The following is a 17,687-nucleotide window of genomic DNA, read 5'->3' as shown; positions in this document are numbered from 1 at the left end:
TTTGACATTTGCGCGATTCTGGAGATACTCTTGAACGATTTCCTCAGGATATTACTTAGAGATCCAACTCACATCTAATAGATACCTTATGCTATCTAACGTAAAAGTGACATTATGGTTGCCCGAATTGCGCTGCAAAAGAGAACTAGTTGATATCTAAACTATAACGTATCTAGAATGGATCTAGTACTCTTGTGAATATCTTGAAGTTCGAATACAGTTCGTCATATACCTAAGCAACGCAACGCATGACAAGTATAATACCTATATGTTTCTAAGCACACAAATTTCAGGGTCCAGATTTAATAATGCATTGTATAATTAAATCTGGACCTTATATTATACCTACGTTGCGTTGCGTGGGCTCAGTTTATCCCTATGTTTAACCCATCGGGGAGCAAAGTAGAAGTTTGTCTCTACCATTATTGTTCTCCAACGCCATTATTGTTCGTTGTTCGGTTTTTATGTATGGAGACTATATCACAACCTCAATGGATGAAGTTCGTTTGTTTGAGAAATCAATGAAACAAGAGACATCAATGAGGCAAAAAAGCTTTATCACAGTCTCATTTAAGTGTTACAACATCATAGTAGTAATGGTCTACTTTAAAGCGACATATATATTTTAGTACATTACTACAGAGACCGGGACGAAAGGGGTTGCCGGCCGAAGACATATAGACTAAGGATAGGTCTGAGGCGGGCAACCCCATTTCCCGCCGAGGTATGTATAGTGCTTTTCTTAAACATGCAATGAAATAAATAAAATAAAAAATCCACGACACCCAAGTTTTATTTATAGAAAAAACTAAAAGTAAACTACACCGAAAATGTAACCAACACATCTTTATCACGCGTATGTTTTACACGAGTCGTGTATTTTTACTACCCGTATATTTTCATGTATCTTTGATTTTTTCGCCTTGTATCCGTCTGACTGTCGTTTTCGTCACATAAGTTTACATAGTCTTTCATGTTGATATCATGTTTCACATACATCGTTGCTTTATGCATGGAGTAAATAAGTATAATTTCCACAGTTTTGTAGTTACATTCATTTAAAATATGCCACAAAACTGTTTCTAATAAACTGTAAACCATTTTTCTTAGTTTCTCAAATAATAAAATTGCCATAAGCAACCATATACATACTTCGTCTTTGACTTGGCGGCAGAGGCAGCAAGTTATTTAAAATCAATTCTGCTTACGCTGCCAATTCCAACACCTACGATTACAATTAATATTAATTTCATTATTTCGTCGGAACTCATATTAAAGTAAAAAAATCAACAACGCACCATAAATCCAATAAAACAGAAATACAGAATGAAAATTTTCACAAACCTCCATAACAATTTAAAAAAAATAACTACACGTGTTTGAGTAGACCTTTTTACCGCTAACGTTTAGATGAAATAAGTAAATGTATTTATTTGTGTAGTTAAATTAATAATTTAAAATTATAGAAAAGAAAATCAAACACAAATTATTTTTAAAAGTCGCTGAACAATAAATGTTGGCCTGTATGAGGAGTACAGCCTACAGTTACATTTTTTGCTCGAACCTACTCGTAGTTATATAAATATATCGCACCTACATGAATTTTCATAATCTGAATAAGTTCTTACAAATTTGCAGGTATCTGAAAGCTCATACTATCCCTGAAACAAGGGCCTGAAAAGGTAAAAAATTCAGCACCTGACCCTTCCCCTATTACGTATTTATTGCTCCATACATTATGCTTTTTGGATTTGAATAATGTTAACGTCCCTTTATTATTTGAAAACCTGGCGACTAGAATATATCACATACAAAAATCAGACAGAGGAATTTTAAACTTTGTAAGTATTTAATTTAAAAATATCGTTTAAACGCATGAAGTCCTAATTTGAACTTTAAAATATCCGCCTAATTCGAACTTTAAGATACGTCAATTAATAGATCTAGAAATGATATAGATTAGATGTGTCACTGTCAAAAGTGACGTTTTTGTTTGAAGAAACGTCACATTTGACACTGACACATCTAATCCATATCGTTTCTAGATCTATTAACTGACATATGTTAAAGTTCGCATCGGGCCGACAGTCAACACGCCTAATGAGGAAATAAATTATTCAGCTCAGATGATACAACGTTTGCCTTAGTTATTATTAATTGCTGTTGATATTGACTCGTGTAGGTACAGTCGCCATCAGATATATCGGAGCGGCCAAGGTGTTTACAATATCTGAACACGCACTCTAACGCCTTGACAATAGGGGCGTGTTCAGATATTTGTGAGCGCCTTGGCCGTTCCGATATAACTGATGACGACTGTAGGTACCTAAGACGATAAAGTTTATTTGGATTAGGTAAATTGATTGAATTTTGATCTCGTCAACACCGCTCTCAACCCGTAGGGCTAACATAGTCGGCTTTTTATCATTTAATCACCATGCCTGTCACGTTCTAACAAATATGTAAGTGCGATAGTGACGCATGGCATGACAGGTGATAAGAATGCAACCATGATACCGCTTCTGGAGGCCAATTCATTTCTGAATTAAATCCGTACTCGGCGGTAAGAAGTTGATATCTGGCGGGCAATAATAGAAGAAATTTGAACCTTATGCAATTTGATTTTAAGTTCAAATTTGTTCAGTACAATATCTCGAGTTCTTCCCGCCGTGTACGGAAATGATACCTAAATTATGTCATTTAGCAACATTCGTGAGTCCATTTAGCTCGTACTTGTCCGTACATGTATTGGACCGAACGAGTCGCACATTGCTTAAAGCGAGGGTTGGAAGCGGTAATTAAAATTATCAAACACAAGCAAATATTTCAAAAATGTCCCTCACAATGATATGCAGTTAAGCACTCTAGTCGGGCTAACAGCCGATGGGGTCCATGTAATCATATTAACCACTCACTACCCTTTATTGCTTGTTTGACAAGCCCGGGCCAATTTACATGCTAACCCTGAGGTGTATTCTGTTTAATCATTTTATATGTTTTTAAAATCATAGCGCTTTTTAAGGCCTTTCTCTAGTAACTTCGTCGATTCTAGGCCTGATTAAACAGATAGATAATAATGACGAACAGAGGTCTAAAACGCAAATTATATTTTGGCATCAAAATGATATCTAAAACATGTCATTTTATTATCATTCACTCGTCTCGAGGTCTACTACACCTCGGCGGGCTTTCTCTGATCAGATCAGAGAAATCCTGAAGAAAGGCCAGGCCAAGATCACCCTCAAGGATGACTCATAGGCGTGTTTATGTATGTATGATAATTATTAGTTTTATTTCTAATAATATTTTAACTATTTTGGGCCACTCTGTATACCTACCCATCGATTAGAGCCAGGTATCATATAATATACTACGAAATTTCATCTGCAAAGCTACAATTTTTACAAATTGGTTAGTTGTGCCAAATATACAGTCAGATGTAGCTATGGACAAAGCTATCCTATAAATCCTATTAACAGACTGAAATTAGTTTATTTATTCTTTAACTATACAAAAAAATTGATTAAACATACAAATTATAAACTAAAATAAACCTAAGAATCAGTAAAACTAACTTAACAAATAGAATATTACCGACTCTCATTGTCTCCCGGATCAAATGTGCCAAAATGCCAATAGCCTATAAATCCCTATTCAACTTGATGACTGCGGACTCCTAAAAACGTTCAAATCATCCTTAGTAGGTATATGAATAGGAATCTATTAATCAGGATTAGCTAGAAATTGTAGACGCAGACTGCCTAGAATCCTAGATTATTCTAGACAGATCTCTAGAACAATACCTGGAATCTGCGTCAGTATTAAATTTGATCTAATTTACCCATATCATTGTGTATAGATCTACCTGTTGATGTTATTACAAACTGTTATGCAATTATAATCGGGGAAAGAGGGGTAGAACCGTGATGTTAATATTATATAAGTTAAATAAAACCTTAGTTTTATTAAAATCTACGAACATTACTAGTCTTTCTTTAAATTGACTTAATTAACTACATATTTAATTAGTCAGATCATTATTGTTATTATCACACGTGCAAAAAACAATCAACTTTTAAATCTCTACTTTGTCCGGTTTCACCCCATTTATCCAAAACCGGGTATACGAAATACTATATATATATTACTATACCCAATATTGCCCCGTACTAGCAAGGCCCTATATAGCCGCCCCTTTCGCGGCAACCATCATATTGACTACATTTTAAGCTATTTCATCGAAGTCACCGATTTTTTTTATCACATTTTGCCGCCCCAATTTTTTTGCCGCCTCTAATTTTTTGCCGCCTAAGGCCCAGTAGGCCCGGGCCTAGGGCAAATCCGCCACTGCTTCGGGTTCATAATGAAAGGCATTAAAATAATAATGTGGATTTATGAAGCTCTATTATACATATTATAAGATAAGCATTCTAAGATGTGTTCACGTACCGTGTTAGTTTTCACCAAGGTGAAACTAGTTTTGATTAAAATATCCCAGTTAAAACTAGTTTTCCCCGAGGCGTTACGGAAAATTAGTTTTAACTTGAGAAAGCGCGTTTTCATTCTAGTACGCCACTTGCAATAGTGCAATCTTAGCGTGTTCGAAGTCTACAACAAAATGGAGTCCAAAATTTGATTAATCTTATTCATAAATCCTTTTATAGACATCAAACTAAAGAGCATAAACAAATTTCGTTATAAGTAGATATCCTTCCAAATTTAAACTAAAAGCTGAAATACAAAGATTCAACAGTTAGCTAAGCATTCCCTAAGTGATTGGCCCCCACTACAAAGGCATTAAATTTTCAATTTCAATCACTCCCTGTGTGGCAGGTGGCGGGTCGAGTCAATAGATTATGGCGGATTTTAAAATTTTGCTGAAATAAATATAAATCTCAAACCAGGACGGAAATTCTGATTTAACAATTAGTTGCGGTTTTGATCTTGTTTCGATAAGACCATGACGATAGCTCACGCTGATTGGTGCGAGCGAAATGCACTAGAATTCATGTCATTAGACGTCTCGCTCGCGCGAATGATAACCTACCTATATGACATCATTTAGATATATTATCCTTTTATGTCAAATGTACGTTCGTATTGGCCGGCTGTTCAAAGTGTTCAAACTGCATGAATGAGATCATCTATTGTTTCTATCTAAGTAGATAACTCTACATTTTGGAACAGGTTAGGCAAAACCCATAAAAAATATCCGACAAAATCTAAATTTTGAATCGCCTGTAAGGGCCGATACAGACGGACTGCAAACCGACTGCAATTTGTATGGGAACTGCACGCCGACTGCACGCCAACTGCAATGTCAGCGTGCAGTTCCCATAGAAGTTGCAATCGGGTTGCAGTTCGTCTGTATCGGCCCTAGTAGTAGGTCAAATTCTAATTTTATTATTGTTTAGAGGTTAGAAAAGCATAGGTACTGTTCTCCTAGACCCAGCTCAGGGCTTAAAGGCTTGCTACACGGTCGCCGACAAGCCCCCAGACCGCGTGGCCTTGGCCGGTCCCGGACCGTGTAGACAGTTGTTACCAACAAAATTTGACCAAAACTGACCAAGGACAGACCAAGGTCAGACGGTTTGAAGGCTTGTCGGCGACCGTGTAGCAAGCCTTTTAGGGCGAAGAAAGGCCATGAGCCCAGTGACCCTTGTATCCGCTTTCCGCCTGTAACTCGGTGACTGAAACCGCCTGAAACCGGAACCCGTTCATTGGTTTAACAAGGCCTGTTCAAGCCGAGTGAATGTGAGTTTTATAAAACTACCCTAGGAAAATTACGGTTAGGTAGGTAATTTAATTAAAATCGATTTTGGTAATACAAAGTATGTTAAATGTAAACCTATAACCTCTCACATCGCATGATAGTTCCTTCAGTGGCCTATTTTATAAAGCTACAAGTTACAATTTACAAGCGGAAGTCTCGTTCTAACACATAGGGTTAGAAAGAGACTTCCGCTTGTAAATTGTAACTTTTAGCTTTATAAAATAGGCCACAGGTCTCTTTACTGTGCTTTATTATTAGTGATTTTGGGTTTTTAATATTTACAATGTCTACCCGATGCGATGCCTACGTTGGAACCATAGAGTAATACATATTATTTCTCCATGGTTGATGGAACATACTTAAAGTAAGACCAAGAAAAATATGCAGCGATTTTGATATTCCACGCAGTGTACCTTAGTGTTATTTATACGTCATAATTTCATAGTAGGTTGACATTTAGAATAACACTGCGTGGGCTACAAAATCGCTGCAGACTTTTCTTGGTCTAACTCTATAACATTAGAATTCTTTCAAAATTTCCCACATTTATAAGTATAAATGGGCTCACATTTTGCGTCCATGTTCGCTTGTACCATAGAAAAGACTGCAAGTTCACGTTAAACATATGAGCTAGCCCATAGGCTATGGCTTCGCTTACCATCAAGCTATTCGTCTGCCCGTGTGCTTCCTATATCATAAAAAAAGAAATATAAAAAAAAATATGATGGGCCTTCTTTAGTGCAGGTACCTTACAGCAATAGATAGGTTTATCCTAATCATTCTCTTTAGATCCAGTAAAAAAAAAAGATCCAGTCAATAGATCTAAAATTGATCTAGTGGGAAAAGTTTTTCTTCTCAGATCCAAAATGTATGTTGACACTTAGAAACTGGATCTATAGGGAAAATATAAATATAAATATTAATTCCCTCTTTGAAAGACTTTTAAAAATTGCAAACACTACTTATTGTAGGTAAAGATTAAGCTCTGTGTGGGACCTAGATAATCTCATTCTTTGTGTCATGCTCGGTCGCTTTTAAGACGGCCATGGTTTAAGTATCTTGAAGTCTGGACTTAAAAGGGATAATACATAAAGGTTTGAACCTACGCGAAATTTTATTTATAACAAAAATAAAATAGATTTCTGGACGACCAGACTTATTTAATGTAGTGTTCACGTAGGTACTTACTTTTAAAATCTTTAACATTTTTAAGGTTCCGTACCCAAAGGGTAAAATAAAAACGGGGCCCTATTACTAAGACTCCGCAGTCCGTCTGTCCGTCTGTCTGTCTGTCCGTCACCAAGCTATATCTCATGAACCGTGATAGCTATAGACAGTTAAAATGTTCACAGATGATGTATATCTGTTGCCGCTACAACAAATACTAAAAACATATAATAAATATTTAAGTGGGGTACAATCCTGATTTTTTGCCGTATTTTGCATAGTGGTGCGGAACCCTTAGAGCACGAGTCTGACTCGCACTTGGCCGGTTTTTAATTCCCAATTATGTTGCTCCTAAATTGGCAGCAATGCACAGCGTGTGATAGGGACAACATTCAATACTGCTATAAAACAATGCCGGTGCAATATAACACTTTGAACTCTCGCGTTTTGTACACATACACGCGTATTCGGGAAACGAGATAATCACAAGATCTAGAGACGATATAGAGATCAACTAGATTTACATTAGATATCGACTAGATGTGACTTGGATATCTAAGTCATAACTTGTCGAAATCGTTCAAGAGGACCTCCAGAATCGCGGAAACGTCAGACATATAATCTAACTTACAAATGACTATATCTTCTCGATATCGTATCTAATTCTAATCTAGATGATCTCTAGTGTTAAAGTTAGAATAGGGCCGATATTCAATTACACAAACGGGTCTACCGCGATATAATTTCATTGTTTTTATTGGACCAATTCAACACACACCGCAGCCGGTGCAACTCAGCTGAAACGTCGGAATTTAAGGTAAAAACTATGCAGTTATATCGCGGTAGACCCGTTTGTAAATATAATGCCAGTAATGGCGGTGCAGTCTCAATTCGAACGGCATCTTAAGCCGTAACACCTAAAAGCACTCACAGCCATTGACTTAATGAGTCTCAATGTAACTCGCCGGCCTACTTCGACTTCGCATAATGAGGCTCTGTTTCAAATCGTCGATAAGTTCGTTCGTAGTCTTTTTTAATCGATTTGGTTTTATTGGGATTATTTGGGGAGAGTTGGTGAGAAATTTTTCCCTTGTTTTGGTAGCAAATACAAATATTTATTGATATCACCAATGTTTAATATGTCAAAAGTATTATGCATTGTATAACTATAACTATGTTGCAGCAAAGTATAATATATAACTATGTATAACTATGTAGACCCACTTTCCGGTTTCCGATGAAGCTCAAAAATTTGCAGACGTGTGTAAGGGAAACATTACATTTCTAACCGCAGCTGCATTACTGTCAATTTTACTATGGAAATTGACAATGACAGCGACGCGTTCAGTACCGGTAGTGCAGCTGCGGTTAGAAATGGAATGTTACCATAAGTCGGGTGACAATGCAATATTATGGTACCATGGAGCTGATCTGATGATGGAGACAGGAGGTGGCCATAGGAACTCTCTGATAAAACAACGCAACCTAATTGTGTTTGGGATTTTAGAATTGTCTCGATAAGGATTAGTTGTCTGTTGAAAGAAAGTACAGTCAGCGATAAAAGCTTGCACCAAAAATTTTTTTTTGCCAAAAACTTATTCCGTTCAAGTCGGTGCCTAGTTAGTTTAGCTAGATTCTAGCACATATTAATACTGGTCGTGCAGGCAGGTATACGGTTCTAAAATGTCGGGGATCAAAAAGCGACCAATTAAAAATAAATTACCGCACCACTTCTACAGTGCAAAGCGCAAAATTCAACGTGAAATATGCCTTTGACTGTCGGAGTGTAGAAAGGAGTAGGTGATATATGTTTACATTGGTTTTTAAATCAAACTTGTGTTTTTCTCTTGCTCTGGCATAGGCCTTATAGTTCGTTTTTTTTAGCATTAGAAAGAACTTGCAAGAAGGTAAGCGATCTTGACATGTCTTTTATTTGAAAACGCTTAATAAAATTCAAAAACTATTACTTATGAAAGCGGCAGAATATAAATGATTGTATTAGATTCATAATTGTTACATATTTGCCGTAACTTATTTTTAAAATGTGTTTTTCAATTAAAAGACACATCAAGATTGTTTACCTAATTTCTAATGCTAAAAAAAAAGAAACTATAGTTTTGAATATGTCAATCAATAAATATTGTCATTCGAAAGTGCTCTGTTCCTTCTGTTTAAATAAAATTTTACCGTTTAAAAAACGTTTTGATGGGAGAAAAGCTATTATATTACACTCACAATGTCTGCGGCGAAAAACAATTATGCTACCAATGATTCCCCCAAAAATCACCAAACTTTAGCTTCAAAAAACAAACTGAAAAGTTAACGCAAAACGATTCAAAAATATCCCAACGTAAGACCACAGAATAACTAGTAAGACCAAGAAAGTCGACCGTTGCATTTTGAACGCGTCAGCGCCAGCGTTCATGAATTTCAAATTTGGAATTCGTGTTCGCTTTTTAAAGGATTACCAGTTGTCAAACTAATCCCTTGAAATCGTTGAATTCTTATTTTTAAAGGAAATTCTTGTTCAGTACCTAATGTTTTATGGAGGATAATTTTATTGTTATGCATTGTTTTTGATTGCTGTAAAAATGAAGTGAAACCAAAATGGGAATTAGAAGGCAGAAACAAAAATAAACTTCCATTTTTTTAGGGTTCCGTACCCAAAGGCTAAAACGGGACCCTATTACTAAGACTTCGCTGTCCGTCCGTCCGTCCGTCCGTCCGTCCGTCCGTCCGTCCGTCTGTCACCAGGCTGTATCTCACGAACCGTGATAGCTAGACAGTTGAAATTTTCACAGATGATGTATTTCTGTTGCCGCTATAACAACAAATACTAAAAACAGAATAAAATAAAGATTTAAATAGCCCAAGTAACACAACGTAGCTGAATATTGTTTGAATAATAGAGCATGCCGTACTTAATGCTGAATAAGGTAGCTGTATAACAGCTGAATAAGCGTTATACAGACGTTATACAGAAGGTTTGGGCGCAAAGTGGGCAGTGCCCACGCCGCTTATTTCTGAATAACAGTAATGTAATAGCTATATAAGTGTATGCCCACACATTGAATCGCTGAATAACACTTGTATAGAGGCTGTCAAAAGCTTATATACCGCTTTTAAACCAAAGTTATCCAGCTTTGTACACAATGAATCAGTTATTCACACGTTATGAAGCTTTTGGTTCCAAAGTGCATTTTTACAGACAATATATTCAGATATTTGTGTTAAATCAATGATTTGTCTTCCATTTTAATTTGTGAAATCGTGTCAAAGTGTAGTTTCTGCAGTGAAAGCTTACAAAATAAGGAGGACATCACCCATATATTTATTTGATGTTTACATAACTTCAATTTCATTGCGCATGCGACTTTACTGTTAATATATATTTGCATTTTATTTAAAATTTTAAAGCGCCGCGTAAATAATGCACCGTTTCAAAAGTAAATATAGAAAATTTACTACTCCACATTTAAATTTGTAATTTTTCTGCTGTGTTTAGATGTTTTAGTGATAGAAAATGTACTTTAACAAGTTATGCTACGATAAAACTAGTATTAAAAATGAATAAAATGGGTTTTTCAGTTCATTTTCAATTCCTATATAATTGTAGAGGTTAGAAAGTGAGCAACCGTAATGGCGTCCGACTGTGCTGAATATAAGCTGCTGCCACAGCTATTATTGTGCTAATTTCTGAATAAGCATTCACATTATTCGCGTTACTAAGCAACATGTTAGATAATAATGGTCTTAACACAACAAGTTTTGAATAACATCAGTATAATAGTAATTGTTTTCTCAATCTTAAAGCCTATTAGGGTTCTATACACAAATAGTAAAAACCACATAGATCCTCACTACTTTGATGATAAAAAATTATAGGTATGTAACACGGGCAATATTCAATCCTACTTCCCACTAATATTATAAACGCGATATAATATATAAGTTATATGATAAATCTGGGGGCACGGCAGTTTACACAGTTATTTGTTCCGTTATCAGTTACGACAAATATATAGTAGGTAAAGGTAACGCAAAGATGTACGACGTGAGTACGAAGATGTATACAGGGCGTCCCACGGCGATGCCACATGGAGGGAAAGTACCTTAAATATCATAGATAGCATATTTTGCTGAAAGAAGACTTCATTTTATTTTTAAAACTTAGTTAAATTGCATTCATACTTCTTTTTTTATAAATTTTATGGAAAAAAAATATCGCGTCATTGAAGGAAAAGTACCTTAATTGTTGTAAATGAACATCTTACTGAAAGAAGACATTATTTCGATTTAAAAAATAAGTTGAATTGCATTTTAAATAATTTCATGGCTAAACCGGGAATCGAACCCGCTACACGAGAAAAAAAAATACCCTGTAGCTTTGTCATATCGATCGAAAGGCTTCAATGTGAGAATTATTTCTATCGGTAGCCTTTCGATCGGTATGACAAAGCTACAAGGTATTTTTTTTCTCGTGTAGCGGGTTCGATTCCCGGTTTAACCATGAAATTATTTAAAATGCAATGCAACTTGTTTTTTTAAATCGAAATAATGTCTTCTTTCAGTAAGATGTTCATTTACAATAATTAAGGTACTTTTCCTCCAATGACGCGATATTTTTTTCCATACATTTAAAAAAAAAAATTTAAAAAAGTATGAATGCAATTTAACTAAGTTTTAAAAATAAAATGAAGTCTTCTTTCAGCAAAATATGCTATCTATGATATTTAAGGTACTTTCCCTCCATGTGGCATCGCCGTGGGACGCCCTGTATAGTATGAGTGGTATGGTTACGAGTATGGTATGAATATGAATATGGTATAGGTGCGAAGGTGATGGTATATCATTCATTCATTCATATTAGTAGCGGGTATCACGGGTATGAGTACAATTAAGTATAGTTTGATATGGGCAGTATTGTTTAGGTATGAGTACGAGTACAGTGTGGGATGGGTATGAGTAGACCCACTTGAAAACTAAAAACAGTCTGTTCAAAATCGACAGGAGAATCGATTTCGCTATGAGGGTGATTATTTTATTTTTCTCATACCCAGTCCAGTCTACAACTTTTTAATGCAACAATATGAATAACTAGCATTTGACACATTGTTTGCCAACTAACAACAACCTTAAATGGCCATTGGTAAACTTTATCTCGTTGCAATAAGGTATGAAAATGGTCAGTTAACAGTGTTTACGATGGTAACTAGCAATTGTTTTACGTCATTAAAAGTAGAGATGCAACGGATAGTTGTTTGGCCGGATTCCGGATATCCGGCCTGGATACTGGCCGAATATCCGGTATCCGGCCGCCGGATATTCGGCCGGCGGAACTATACCTACATTTCGGTTTTTCCGGTGCGCATTCTGCAGGTTTGACCTGTTTCCTAGTAAACGTTCGCGCGGACTCATTTCTAGGTTCGAAATGAGTGCGCGTGCAAGTCAGTGGAATGATTAAATTGTTTTAAAATAATAAACAAGTACGATTATGACCGTGTCTGTTTCTTAAATCCAATTTGTTTACTCCGAAATCATGCAATGTTACTATCCGGTATCCGGCCGAATAGTAGGTCACTATCCGGTATCCTACCGGATAGTAAAATAGTGGCCGGATAGGCCGGATAGTAACCGGATATCCGGTGCATCTCTAATTAAAAGGACTATGCATCTTGTGTAAAATAACCAATCGAAGAGAATTGTTAAGAAAACTAAACCTCGATTTTTTAAATAATGGTTGGATTAAAGAATATGCGTATTTATTCTTGATGCGTTCAAAATAAAATAAAAACACGCTCAAGCTCAAAGCAATCAGACTCAAGTAGCACTGTTGACCGTGTATAAAGCTACGGAACCCTCTCCACTGCGCACTTGTTGATACTAAGCAGTAGTTTGAATAGCGCTTCTCATTGCGTTCATTTTGCAGCTTTTAGCAAGAAAATATAGTATATGTGTACTAAAATCGCTATAACTTAAGTATAAGTGTTGTTTTAGTATTTATTATTCAGACGTTATGCCAATAAAAGCCATAATTAACCCATATATGCAGCTACTGAATAACAAATAATATGTGGATTTTATTACAGCTTCCAGTAATAGCATCCACCTTTATTCAAAAACTAGCGTTAAAACAGAAACTGTAACCGCTTTTATACAGTTGAAAGTCTTCACCGACGCTTCTTTTCAGCATTTAGTAGCCACTATCACATTTTTCTTAATATTGTCTGCTTAAAATCATACAACACAGAATATATACAGCTAATTGCTGCTAATGCTGCTATTATGCAGCTTTTAGTAACCACAAATGCTTTAAGCTGAATAATGTCTAAGTAACTGTGTAAGAAATAAGTATTATTCAGCTTTAATATGCAAAACCGATACTATGCAAAATTTATTCAGCATTTATTGGTATAAAGGCCCCACTAGGCCCACATATTTTCTTATTCCGAATTTAGTAATTCCAACCGCATATACACAAAATTTATGCAATCTTAATTTGGATAAGATGATAATTTTACTCTATTATCCTGCTTGTGTGTTACTTGGGAGGGCTCCCATACAACAAACGTGATTTTTGACCAAAGTTAAGCAACGTCGGGAGTGGTCAGTATTTGGATGGGTGACCGTTTTTGTTTTTGCTTTTTTTTTGTTTTTTTTTTTTGCATTATGGTACGGAACCCTTCGTGCGCGAGTCCGACTCGCACTTGCCCGGTTTTTTATTAAACCTAGAAGTATGGAATGCATGATTTATGTATCCATGCCAAATTGCAGATTTACACCACTAACAATCACGGAGCAAAGCCTCGGACAGACGGGGACAGACAGACGTTCCTATTTAGTTGACTACGAAACCCTAAAAACCTGTGTTATTCAATTTAGTTTTTCACACACATGACGGCAGTAACGTCGCGCTGCAATACTACTGCTGTAATGCTGGCGCAGTCTGATAATCTGAAGTCGAACTGTACGGCCCGATTCGAACTTTAAGATACGTCAATTAGTAGATCTAGAAACGATGTGGATTAGATATGTCAGTGTCAAATGTGACGTTTCTTCAAACAAAAACGTCACTTTTGACACTGACATATCTAATCCATATCGTTTCTATATCTATTAATTGACGTATCTTAAAGTTCGAATTCACTCTGTCAACGTTTTCGTAGCGCTTCGTAGCGCTACGCTATATCAGATCCCAAGGTTTTCTCCCTTTGTAAAGGAAAGCGACTAGAACAAGACTCGCGATTAAATAAAATTAATATTATTTATTTATAACAGCCTGGTGTATCCTATTAGAAGAACCAGGGTCCTGGTCTCCAGCAGAATAAGTGGAACAGATAGTCAACGCCAGTTCTGGGTAGAATCCATATATTTTCTATTCAAACATATTCAAATATTGACATTACATTAGACAGTAATAGGTTTATAATATATTCTGCCAGTGCAGTACATATGCAACCTCCAATACGCCCTCTTAAACTATTACGGACATACATAATTACTTCTGTACTTGTCTGTACTCGGTACATAAAATAAAATTTATATGCTAAACTATCGTGCCTGACTGATTTACACAAACATAAAAATCCGCCAACAAATGAAATCGCATAAAAAGCGAAAACTAGAAAATTATTCTATTACCTAACACAAAATATTTAAAAACATATAACACATTATAATATCAAACACCTAACTACTACTCTAATCATAACCTATTAGAAGAACCAGGGTCCTGGTCTCCAGCAGAATAAGTGGAACAGATAGTCAACGCCAGTTCTGGGTAGAATCCATATATTTTCTATTCAAACATATTCAAATATTGACATTACATTAGACAGTAATAGGTTTATAATATATTCTGCCAGTGCAGTACATATGCAACCTCCAATATATCCCACTGCTAGGCAAAGGCCTCCTTCTCTTTCTTCCACGCGTCTCGTTCTATGGCAATAGTAGGCCAATGTTTCCGAAGATCGTGCCGCCACCTCCTTCTAGGTCTGCCGTGACGCCGCACTATGTTTGGTGTCCACTCGGTAGTTTTCTTGGCCCACAAGTCGTTTGGCATACGGCAGATGTGTAATAAATAATGTATGTTTTAATATGAGCTAATGTCGCTAGATTTCGACTATGAAATAACGCGCGTTTTTGTGATAACTGATGTATGGAGTTACCACTCATTCTTTACTTATATTATTACTCCATAATGCTTCCAACCAAATAAGATATCGTCTTGGGTCGTCTCATTCGTTTTTCGTCAAGTTCTTAAATTAGTCCTATTCTGCTTTCGTCACTCATTCTACATTGAAAGCCACCGACGATTGTGACGAATGTAGCATGAATAACGAAAGCAGAATAGGACTAATTTAAGAACTTGACGAAAAACGAATGGGACGACCCAAGACGATACCCCAAATAACACTTAAAATAACATAGGTAACCAAGTTTTCCATTAAAACAGCGATATATAAAGATACCTTTTAAAACAACAATAAATCCCGCAATACGAGTATAAACTCACTCAAATCCAGGATTTTAAAGCCACGTAGCCTTAAGCCGGCTACACACTCGGTCTTAAGCCACCACTACACGAGCCAAGACTTAAGGCGCGGTAAACATCCCCCGACACTCAAAAATACATTTTTCTTCTGGAATAATGTTTTAATAATGCTCCTGCGGTCACAGCGAAAATATGGAGGTAAAGTTGTGTGGAGCGGGCTTTTCTTATTTACTTTTATGTGACTAAAAAGTCGTATTTTTAGTCACTTAAGTATACATGACCCGGGACCCGGGTATGTCCTTAAACTACGTCCAAGACCACCGGTGGACGGGCAGCAGCGTCCCTCAAATTCGGTGTACTAGACTGCGATCGCCAACCCGCCTGCCAAGCGTGGCGATTATGGCATACACCCCCCAAAATAGGGAGGCCTATGTTCAGCAGTGGACGTCTTATGGCTGAGATGATGATGATGATGAAGTATACATGAGGCCGGCTTCCATTGTGAAATCTAAATGATGTAATCGCCCGTGCGTCTCGCTCGTCGTACGGATATGTAAGGTAAACGAAGCCCCACGCCCAATAGATGACAGCTTGCTGTCACCTCTATTGACAATGGCTTAAGTTTCAAGATGGCATATACTAGGACCGCATCGAGCACCAGTAAAAAATAAATAAATAAAATAAAAATAAAAAAGGCTTTTATTTCTTGCATAAATATTACAGTGTCAAACATAAATAAAATCTACAGTACAATTTATTTAATTTTTCTAGTAGCACAGAATAAATAATAGTACAAAGTACAGAAGACTCACTCTCTAACAAAACGCGTCTGTCACGAGCAGCACAGATATGGCCGCTAGGTGGCGACAGCGCCACGCGCGGCTTATGGCTAGCCACCAAAATTGGGGTCGAACGGATGGACTTTTAGCTACCTGTAGCAAAGCGACGAAATCACGGAGTGAGCCACGCCTGGCGTAGGTGAAGACACACACTGCTTTTCAAAAAGATAGTTCCTAGTTTCAAAATAAATAGTACGCACGTTTTAATCGATTATGATGAAATTGTAATCGATTATGTGCATACTATTTTCAAATTCCATTATGTTAATATTTTTTACAGTATATATGGTCCTACTTGATTGATAGGTAAATCAACCCCCTTCGGTCGTGTTTTAATTTATCGCCACTCGTTTCGAATTTCCTCTTTTCCGCACTTGTATCGTAAATAACTAATACTGGCAATAAAATGTCCTAGAACATAATAGTACAACAATTGTAACAATTGTAACAATTGTATGGATAAAATTTATCTGAAATAAAGAATTATTAATAATAATAATAATAGTGCCATTTTGATTGATACCTCCAAGCAGGGAAGAAAAAGCACTTTTCTGAATAGGTGATGTAAAAATTAATTTGGAGACAGCAAAAACCTAAGGAAAAGGTTTTTTTATTTTCGAAATGGTTTCCAAATTGTAGTAAGTATTAAAATTAAATGCCGTTATTGGGAAAAGCCGCTTCCACACCACCATAGCCGCAGCTTGTCCGGACATGTCATGAAATTCTCATTTGTGCGTCGCTTCATATCGCCCAGCGGTTTACACTTTTTACCCCCTGGCTTGCATTCAGCGCTAAAATATTATGCTAGTCTAATATGAATATTATCCGTGAGAGAAAAATTACTGTACAGTCACCGGCAATACTATATTACACAACGAAGGCCGCAAAAATATCTGACACTATCTTATTTGTAGAGCCATAAGAGCGTGTCACATATTTTTACGGCCTTCAAAGAGTAACATATTATTGCAGGTGACTGTAAGTACCTACTTAAAGTAATATTGCTGTCACACTTGCACAGTGGCATTGACCCCCGGCATCATGAGTGGGACAACCAATATAACTACGTGCGTGCGATAGAGATAGGAACAGGCAGGTCAATGTACGAAATTCTTCGTGCTTAATTTAGCCATGTTAGTAAATCATAAAGCGGTATCCAGATGGGTTGATCAAATCGACCGATTTGATCAGAAATGAAATTGGTGTTAAACTCCAATTTAATCACCAATTTTAGATTTATGGTAATATTAAAGCCCTCTTAATTGAATAAATGCCCCAGAAGGAAAATACTGGCGTCACAAATTGGTATTCTTGCGTCCGCACCTCATTTTATCGGTAATATCGGTCATTATCGGCGATTGAATTCGGCGAGCCATATTGGCGTTTGCATCCGCACGGCCTGATTTGATCG

At 36.5% G+C, this 17,687-nt stretch overlaps 1 long non-coding RNA gene across 1 annotated transcript in view; it reads left to right on the top strand.

Moving 5' to 3' along the window:
* Positions 1–3,060, top strand: part of LOC134675968 (uncharacterized) — a 512,277-nt gene extending 509,217 nt beyond the window's left edge. Inside the window, exon 3 of the long non-coding RNA XR_010099839.1 lies at positions 3,023–3,060. This is a non-coding gene — a long non-coding RNA (uncharacterized LOC134675968). The remainder of the gene's footprint in view (positions 1–3,022) is intronic.
* The last annotated feature ends 14,627 nt before the right edge of the window (positions 3,061–17,687 follow it).

This window comes from Cydia fagiglandana, chromosome 23 (genome assembly GCF_963556715.1).
Source record: "Cydia fagiglandana chromosome 23, ilCydFagi1.1, whole genome shotgun sequence".
Classification (NCBI taxonomy): domain Eukaryota; kingdom Metazoa; phylum Arthropoda; class Insecta; order Lepidoptera; family Tortricidae; genus Cydia; species Cydia fagiglandana.
Note: the sequence above shows the minus strand (reverse complement) of the source record. Positions and strands in the feature narration are given on the sequence as shown.